Source organism: Pogonomyrmex barbatus, unplaced genomic scaffold (assembly GCF_055798465.1).
Source record: "Pogonomyrmex barbatus isolate J1 unplaced genomic scaffold, ASM5579846v1 scaffold3, whole genome shotgun sequence".
Lineage (NCBI taxonomy): Eukaryota > Metazoa > Arthropoda > Insecta > Hymenoptera > Formicidae > Pogonomyrmex > Pogonomyrmex barbatus.
In genome coordinates, this window is record NW_028297127.1 from 4299322 (window position 1) to 4307764 (window position 8443).

Here is an 8443-nt window from a genome sequence, read left to right on the forward strand (position 1 = left end):
AAGTGATAATTTCACATTGTTGCAAGTCAAAATAATACCAATTATACACACATATTATACACTTTGATATTACAGTATTAATAATTATCTACTATTAATGCACCGCAGTGGAGTCATAGCATATGCATTGGGAATAGCATATTGTACTATTCATCAAACATACTAATCTACCAATCATTTATTAATTAACGTTAAATAATAATTAAATATAACGTTAATAATAATTAAAATTGTACAACAGATTAAGAATAAAATATATGCAATATATAATAAAAATATAATCAATTATTAATTTGTTTCTAGTTATTTATATTGCTTTTAAATAAATAAGGCTACAGAGAAATCGTTATATATATATATATATATATATATATATAAATGTACAATCCATTTAATTAGTGTTAATAAAATCTAACATATCGAATTATATTTATTATATTTATTATATTATATCAAGATAATATCATGATTTGAAATAAAATCAAAATTGAAAGAAGAGAAGATAAAAGTATACATTTCAAAATATAATGTGAAAGAATTGATTTTTTTTCCTACATTTAATATACACATCCTCTTCTATAAAAAAATCTATAAAATTTTTTAATATATAAATATATATATATATATTGTGTGAACATATTGAATTAAATGTATAAAAAATTAATAATCGATTTTCCTTTCTCCGATTTCTCCTTTTGTTCTTTTGTAAAAACAAGTTTTTTTCTAAACTAAATATGGTGTGTGTGTGTGTGTGTGTGTGTGTGTGTGTGTGTGTGTGCGCGCGCGCGCGCGCGTGTGTGTATGTGTGTGTGTGCGCGCGCGCGCGCGCGCGGTGTGTGTATGTGTGTGATTACGCATACACATTCGCAAGTATCTCCGTAATGAGATACCACAAAATAAGACTTGTACGCTCTTTGTCAAACTTGTCCCAATATTTTGATTTCATTTATCTTCTGTTGCGCGGCTAAACGCTTCTGGCAGAATAATGGAATTTCCAATTTCTTCCACGCGCCGGTAATTCAAGAGGAGACCGCTATTTTCGTATACTCGCGAACCACTTACAATGAAAGCCAAAAAGATAAATAGGAGTTTATGTTAACTGGGAAAGAAGCGATTATTCAAACTTAATACCGATGGGGTAAAAGGAGTTTACCTAACTTTTTAAAAGATCGATTTCAAACTTTAAGATGCTACATTATGACGGAATGATACTTAAGTAATTAAATCGAATATAGTAAGTACTATTAATCATTATATTATAATAGCACGAGTATCTGCCAAAATGTATTAATTTGTAAAATGTATAGCAACGGTTAAGATAGATAATTTTACGAAATGTATTCAACGAATCTTTTTCTGGAACCGCATTTAACACGAACGCGTTATTCTACCAGTGTATTGTATTAAAACGTCAGACATTTCTATGTAATCAAGATTCGATTACTATGCAATTAATTTTAATGCATCCCATGTTACAATCGTATAATATTTATAAGCAATAAACGTTCGCGTTATTCATGGAAAAGTAATTAATTTTCATGTAAATATACGATCTCCCGAAATATCATATGAGTAAAAATCAACGCTAACAAATTTTAATCGTTATTGCTCGATGTTCGTACATGCATGCTATTTTCATTTATTCTTGTTTTTTTTATTTTTAAAAAGCAAAATGCAGTATTGGCGCGGATTGATCATCTCGATGAACATATGCAATGTTGGTTTTGTGTTGTTATGTCATGAGGCTGACGCCTTATTTACTTTTTTAGACATTTTCTCGTTCCAAAATTCAATACAATGTTCTATAGCAATTTGTTCTGTCATATAATATCCAAGAAAATAGAAAAATATAATAAGTAGGTATAATTAATATTACTTTATGGAAGTAAAAAAAAAAACACATTTGGTGCGAACCACAATCTCTTGATAAATAATTTCACGCAGGCAGTCGCGGATTTACATCCTCAGATATCAATCGCTTTAAATTAAACATGTGAACCGAAATATCTTGGAATTTCTCCGCTCTTGGAAATGTCGGAATATGTACACGAATGCGTGTAAACGTTTCATGTGATATATCAGGTAACGCTAACGACGCTGACGAGATGTAATGTTATTTAATTGGAATGTCGAGTTGAGTACATCCTTGTCTTATATGTGCTTCCCTTCTCACCAACTCCCTCCCTTCATCTACGAGAGTGTGCTTCTGTTTTCATATTAATACACTCTATCTGATAGCACTTGGATATAATATAGTATTGTTGAAAGTTGCCCGATATGCGGTAACACGAACTTTCCATAACATTCAAGTGGTAGCGTTAAGTTCTGCGACTGCGAGATCGTGCTCGCTCCGTGCTAGAACTGAATGGAGCTACGTATTACAGAAGCCGAGCAATTAACCGTTTTCATCCGACCGGTGCCCGTTGCACTCTCTATAGACTGAACAAAACAAGGTGACCACACTCGTAGGTTCGCCTGGGTTCATCTAGACCACATCGTTGCCCGCCTGCTCGCACAGCCCAAATCGCTACAGGGGACACTAATTCGTTGCAATCAGGAGAACCTTCGCTACTGTTTGTCCACCTTGTTGTACTTCTATTAGTTCCGCGTCAGAAAGCATGCTCACGTGATTTGTATCCACGATATTCGCGGCTACGTCTAAGCTAGAAACGCGTGATAAGTTCCGCATTCGGAAGAAGGGACCTGTTTGATAGCCTTTACGCGAAAAGTCTTTGTACTATAAATTTATTTGTCTTTGTTGCAGAAACAACAAAAGGGATATACGAGAAACGTTTACAAACGTATCCAAGTTTTCTACCTCCATCAGCATCGGTAAATTGTTTTCAGAAACGTAATCATAAAAAACGTAATCATAAATTAATCTCGCAAAATTTTCAAATGAATGATTTCTAAAATTAGATTACAAAATTAATTAAATAAAAAAATTAATTAAATCAAAAAATATGTTCTTCACAGGTATTAGATTTTAATTATAATTTTTTTACTTTAAAATCGACTTTAATAAAAATTATTTTTTGGAATAAAATAATTAATATATAATGTAAACAAAGAATAAATTAGAACTTTTAATTTCTATATGTTTTTTTTTTCATTTTAATCAAATATACATAAAATTTAGAATATGTATTTTTATTTCTTTTTCTTAAGAAATATATATAACATTCTTTCTCTTATGAAAAATTTTCTTATAATGCGGTCAACAAACATTTGTGCAATTCATGTATGTCGGAATTTCCTCGTTAACTCTTAGCGTAAGTGCAATATTGTTTTACAAACTCTTCTATAACGAACTTCTCCCAACACATTCGCTCGCACGTTGAAGCTTAATGAGTCCTTATTACTTCTAATACTTGGTAACAGCGGGTGATCAAAAGAGCCAAATCGCGACTCTCACGTCGAGAAAAGCGCGATCGGCGGGAACTTTGGTCGTTACGCAAGCTTCTGGAACAAAAGAAAGGAACAGTTCCGTGGAATTGCTCAGCCTAAATGAGCACCGATCGAAAGGCACAAGTGCGCTTGTCAGAACTTATCGGGCATCATAATCTCGTAACTCGTCTCACTTTAGTGCTACCATCGATTTCTTTAAAAGTCGACCTAAAGCACCGATTAACGATACTCTTCTTCTCTACTTACAGTCTTACATCTTTCTCCAGAATTTGTAATCAATTTTTTCTTAAAAAAATTAAATATGCGATAAATTGCAATAAAATTTAATATATCGTCAATCGTTGAGAAATTTTAATATACATAAATTAAAATATAAATTTCGATAAAATATTATACATACAATTCTTTCTTTTATAATATAATTATTTAAACTATTATTTTTATGTTCAATTTTACGCTCTTAATTTTTTAGTAATTATGAATGAGGTATGGTGTATTAATTTCTATTTTAAATCTATTTTAAAATGCATGTCACTCGTTCACTAATTTTCCTACAAATTGAAAAAGCATTTATTTTGTGATAAAGCCTTTATATATAATGCAGTATAATATAATATCTACAAAAAAAAACTATAATTCAAATTTTAAATAGAAAATATTTTATATTTTTCATAAAAATCTAAATGCATCCGGTGTTAAAAAAGCATTTTTGATTACTCGTTCTAAATTATCATTAAAACAATTTATGGTTTCATTATATAGTCTATTGAAATCTCTGGATTTTCGGGATTTTAATAATAAGGATGAAAGAAGACTATTGTTTGGTCGCACATGAAACAGTAAGTATTTTACTCAGGCATAGATGAGTATGCTCGGGGAGAAAGTCCTCGAGAGTACTACGCTGCGGACTGCATTCGGCGAAATTGGAATTTAAATTTATTGCCGCATGCTTACGTTTACTGCCGCAATTCGCCACAGTAAGCAACATTTGTTTTACGACAATAATTTCACGAGATTTGGCTAAGATTATGGCTCGCGATAATAACAATGTACATCAGTGAAGAAAAGCAAAGCATCGCAGTAAATAGTATGCAGTGCGAGAAGTTACCTAATTACCATTGAATGAATAGCACAACGAAATGAAGGGATTTCGCGAAAATTATACTATAGAGCATTGTTTTCCCTTTGTTATCAATCGAGATCTTTCAGTATTCTTCTACATAGAATGAAATCGATAAATTGGAAACACGTAGACATAATTAATTTTAGGAATCGTAAAAGCTTGTGGAAAAATGCTTGTGAGAATTTACGAACAGAAAATAAACACGAAGAAAGAGATTAAAAATTAATGAAAAAATAGCGCGACAAAAAATTTAATTAAAATTCCAATATAAAATATATTATTTCTTTATTTTATATTTTAAATCCGATATTTCAAAATAGATTGTATCATGCAGTTTACTTCCACAATAAACTTTAATTTGTATTTCAAAGAGTATCTCATAAATAAACCTTTACAATATCTTATATGCATTATTTACTAGTGTGATCATTGAATGACCAAAAAAAAGTATGAAAAATATTAAGACAATCTGAACGAATTTCATGCACTTTCTTTGTAATAGCAGAAGATATTTTTCTTAAGACATTTGGCCAAAACGTCACAGACGGATAAAAGGAGAGCGACTCGACGAAACAGTGAACTCGAGATCTGTGCAGTCGAGCGTTGGTCCAGAAAATCGACAGTTTCTTCTATTTGCCAACTCGCGCTTTTAAGATCAAAGAATGAGGCTTTAATTAGTAAAAGAACAGCGACCTCGTTGCGCGAACGTCTCGGTATTCTCATGTATATATATATATATATATAGGGTGTTACAGATTAATTCGCGTTTCTTTTCAACAATGTTATAGGGACAAGAATTATGCGTAAAGATAATATTCAAAGCTTTCATGAAACATAATATCTATTGGTTCATAATGATACACACATGGACAAAGCACAAAGGAATTCAAACTTTAAATTTATATAAACTGATAAAGATATTTAAAATAATTTAATAAAATAATTTAAATGGCATAAGAAACAAATTTTTGTGCCAATAAAAAGATTTTTTTCCGATTCCAACTTCCGATTTTATTTCATCTCTTTTAATTTCACAAAGTATCTCGTATATAGTATCTCGTATATCTCGAAGCAAGAAAGCCTTGCTTAATATTTTGCTTAAGGAATGAAAACTTTTAGTTACTTATTCAACAGAACATGAGTCGATATAATCTTTTAAGAATACCTTGATAGCATGATGTTATTAAATTAATAATAATAATCTTATTACTTTATCTTAATTTATTACTTAATCTTAATTACTTTAAATAAAAAAATTGTATATGAAAAAGATGATTTCATACTTGAAATATTTGTTAAAATGCATATAATTCGAATACTTTTATCAAATAATATTTATTATTGATAGTCGATTATGATTCAATTAGAGACACCCTATATATACACATAAAACAGAGCAGCGTTTTCGGTCGAGAAATTCTTAGGTCTTAAAGAAAAGGGCGCCCGTATAATATCGTTGCTTTATTCCTCGTCTTTCTCATCCTTAAAATCTTAGCTAACTCTATGAGAGTATTACAATCTGGTGCTTTGTACTCGCGGCAGATTAACAATCGGAAATTAGTTTCTTAGTAAGTTATACGCATATGCGAATAATATCTTATCTCGAATATAATCAAAAATATAAAAGCTACGCTCGTATAAAGTAATTATTAATGTTTAATTTTATTATAATACAAACTTATAATTTATGATTTTTTTTTACGAAAATTATATAAGATAACAGCAATGTTTGTTAATTATTACATTTGCTTGTATCATTAGTACATTTCCGTGGCTACTAATTGCTGTATAATATTACCATATTAACACATTAAATCATCAGAGATAACGATTCTATCAAGTATAATAAATGCACTAATGGACTTACCAGATCCTGATATCATTTTCGGCTGCCTCATCCAGGCCAATTTCCGTTCGATAATCATCGATACATTTCCGAGACACACACGCACACACATTAACACAAACATTTTCGAAAGATACATGAATCGCATCTGCTTATTAATTATTCATCGAACCACTCTTTTAATGCGATTTTAATGCGATTAGTCCCGATTGCCCGGATTGAACATAACTATACTTGATCGCGGCAACGAACGTCTGATTCCTGGGAAGATTACCCTTCCCCTCCCTCTTTACTTCTCCTGCTTGTTTGCGATTCAAATCGGAGAAAGCATTTTTCGCGTGTATCTTCTAATTAATGCGCCGCCCAAAATCAACTCGATGTATTTACATGCGGCTAAATTGGCGAGAAAAGCACGACTTGGCAATCAGGACACTACGTGACGTCACGAGGGATAAATGAAAAATGTAAATATTACGAAGTTCTTTCAAGCCACGCAAATCTTATTACATAACGTGGAAGACGATCATGGTTGTCACCTTTGAAATATTGGAGATCGATTTATTGACATATTTATGCATTTTAAATCGTTATACAATATTTAATGACCTTTTTTTTAGAGAAAAAGAATTTTTCGTCGAAGATTTCGTATAAAAGCTGAAAAAAGCATGTATAAGTACTACTCATGTATATGTATATATAATAAAAGAATAGAATGATAGCGTTAATAATGTCTTTTCGAATGCACTCTTAAAGATGCGTTCGAGGAGACGTTAAATTTTCTATTAGAAGTACTATTCTGGTTTTTCGTACTAAAAAAAGATCATCAGAAAATAGAAAGGTTAGCCGAAGATTTTTTCCATTTACCGGAGAGCCGGAGATTTATCCAAAAAGCCGGAGTCTCCGGCCGAAAATCGGAAAGGTGATAACTGTGATGACAATTCACGTATAAAACGTTATGCTAGCGGCATATAAAAATCGCAATAAGATCAAGTAAAAATCGACCAATCACGGTGGAAAATTATTAGAAATGTAAAATCACTATTTCAAAATTCTCGAATATAAATTGATCAATTTGTTATAAAAATCTTACTGTTCTTCTATATAGCATTTTATTCGTCTCGCGTGGCTTGATAGCGTAGATCGTAGATCTACGACGATCGATGCCGTTACGCAATACGTCATCCGAATTTGTAATAAACCATCACCGTGACATGACGACGTGATACTGATCGATTATTTGCGTACGCGTCGCTCCGTCTCGCGCGGCTTTGTGTCTGCTCGAAGGTCTTCGGTGTTTTTGAAAATTTTGTATACACGATGCGCGCGCGTTATCATAACAATAGCGTCTCTCTCGTTCGTGTCTGATAACAGTGGTGTAGGTGGTAGAGTGGCCGTATTTATCGAGAAACATCGCAACAATGCGCATGCTATTTCGAGACGCGATTTGTGATCGCGTTGTATCTCGCGCTGCTTGTGATAAGTTTGACACCACGGTGGTGGCTTCCTTAGCTGTATTCCTCAGTTGTGACGTCACACATAAATGTACAGCACAGCAAAATCTTTTTTGGAATCATAACACTGTGTGAATACACGTTGGTAACCGGTGGAAAAATGTACTGTGATTGCCGTATTATCAGATCGCGTGCGGAGTTCGCCGCGTTTAATGACGGTAGAGCGACCTTTCGATTGTTCAGATTCTAGACGGTGATTCTTCGCGGTTCGTACATTTATACGCTTTATTATAGTTGATTCGCTCGTCAAAGACAGCTGCGAATAAATCAAGAGTGAATGTGATTACTTCGATCGACTCATATCCATCGTATTTTTAGTGAATGAATTCAAAGTGCATCCTATCACGTCAATGGGATTGTGCCGAATCAGTAAACGGTAAGTAAAAGTGCAACAAAAAATTATGTTCATGATATAAATGGAAGTATATTGAAATTTTTATTTTCATTGGCAAGAAATTTGAATGACAAACTTATATATGTAGGATTAAAATATTATATGACAGAAAATCAGATGTATATATTCTACTTCTAATCGATGGAAATGTTTCTATAAAA

General features: G+C 32.1%; 1 long non-coding RNA gene across 1 annotated transcript in view; it reads right to left on the reverse strand.

Annotated features, from left to right (window-relative positions):
* The window catches only part of LOC148935928 (uncharacterized), a 71957-nt gene extending 64112 nt beyond the window's left edge, over positions 1–7845 (reverse strand). The window contains exons 1-2 of the long non-coding RNA XR_016139969.1: positions 7468–7845; positions 6399–6809 (exon numbers count right to left, since the gene is read on the reverse strand). This is a non-coding gene — a long non-coding RNA (uncharacterized LOC148935928). The remainder of the gene's footprint in view (positions 1–6398; positions 6810–7467) is intronic.
* Positions 7846–8443: the final 598 nt, after the last annotated feature.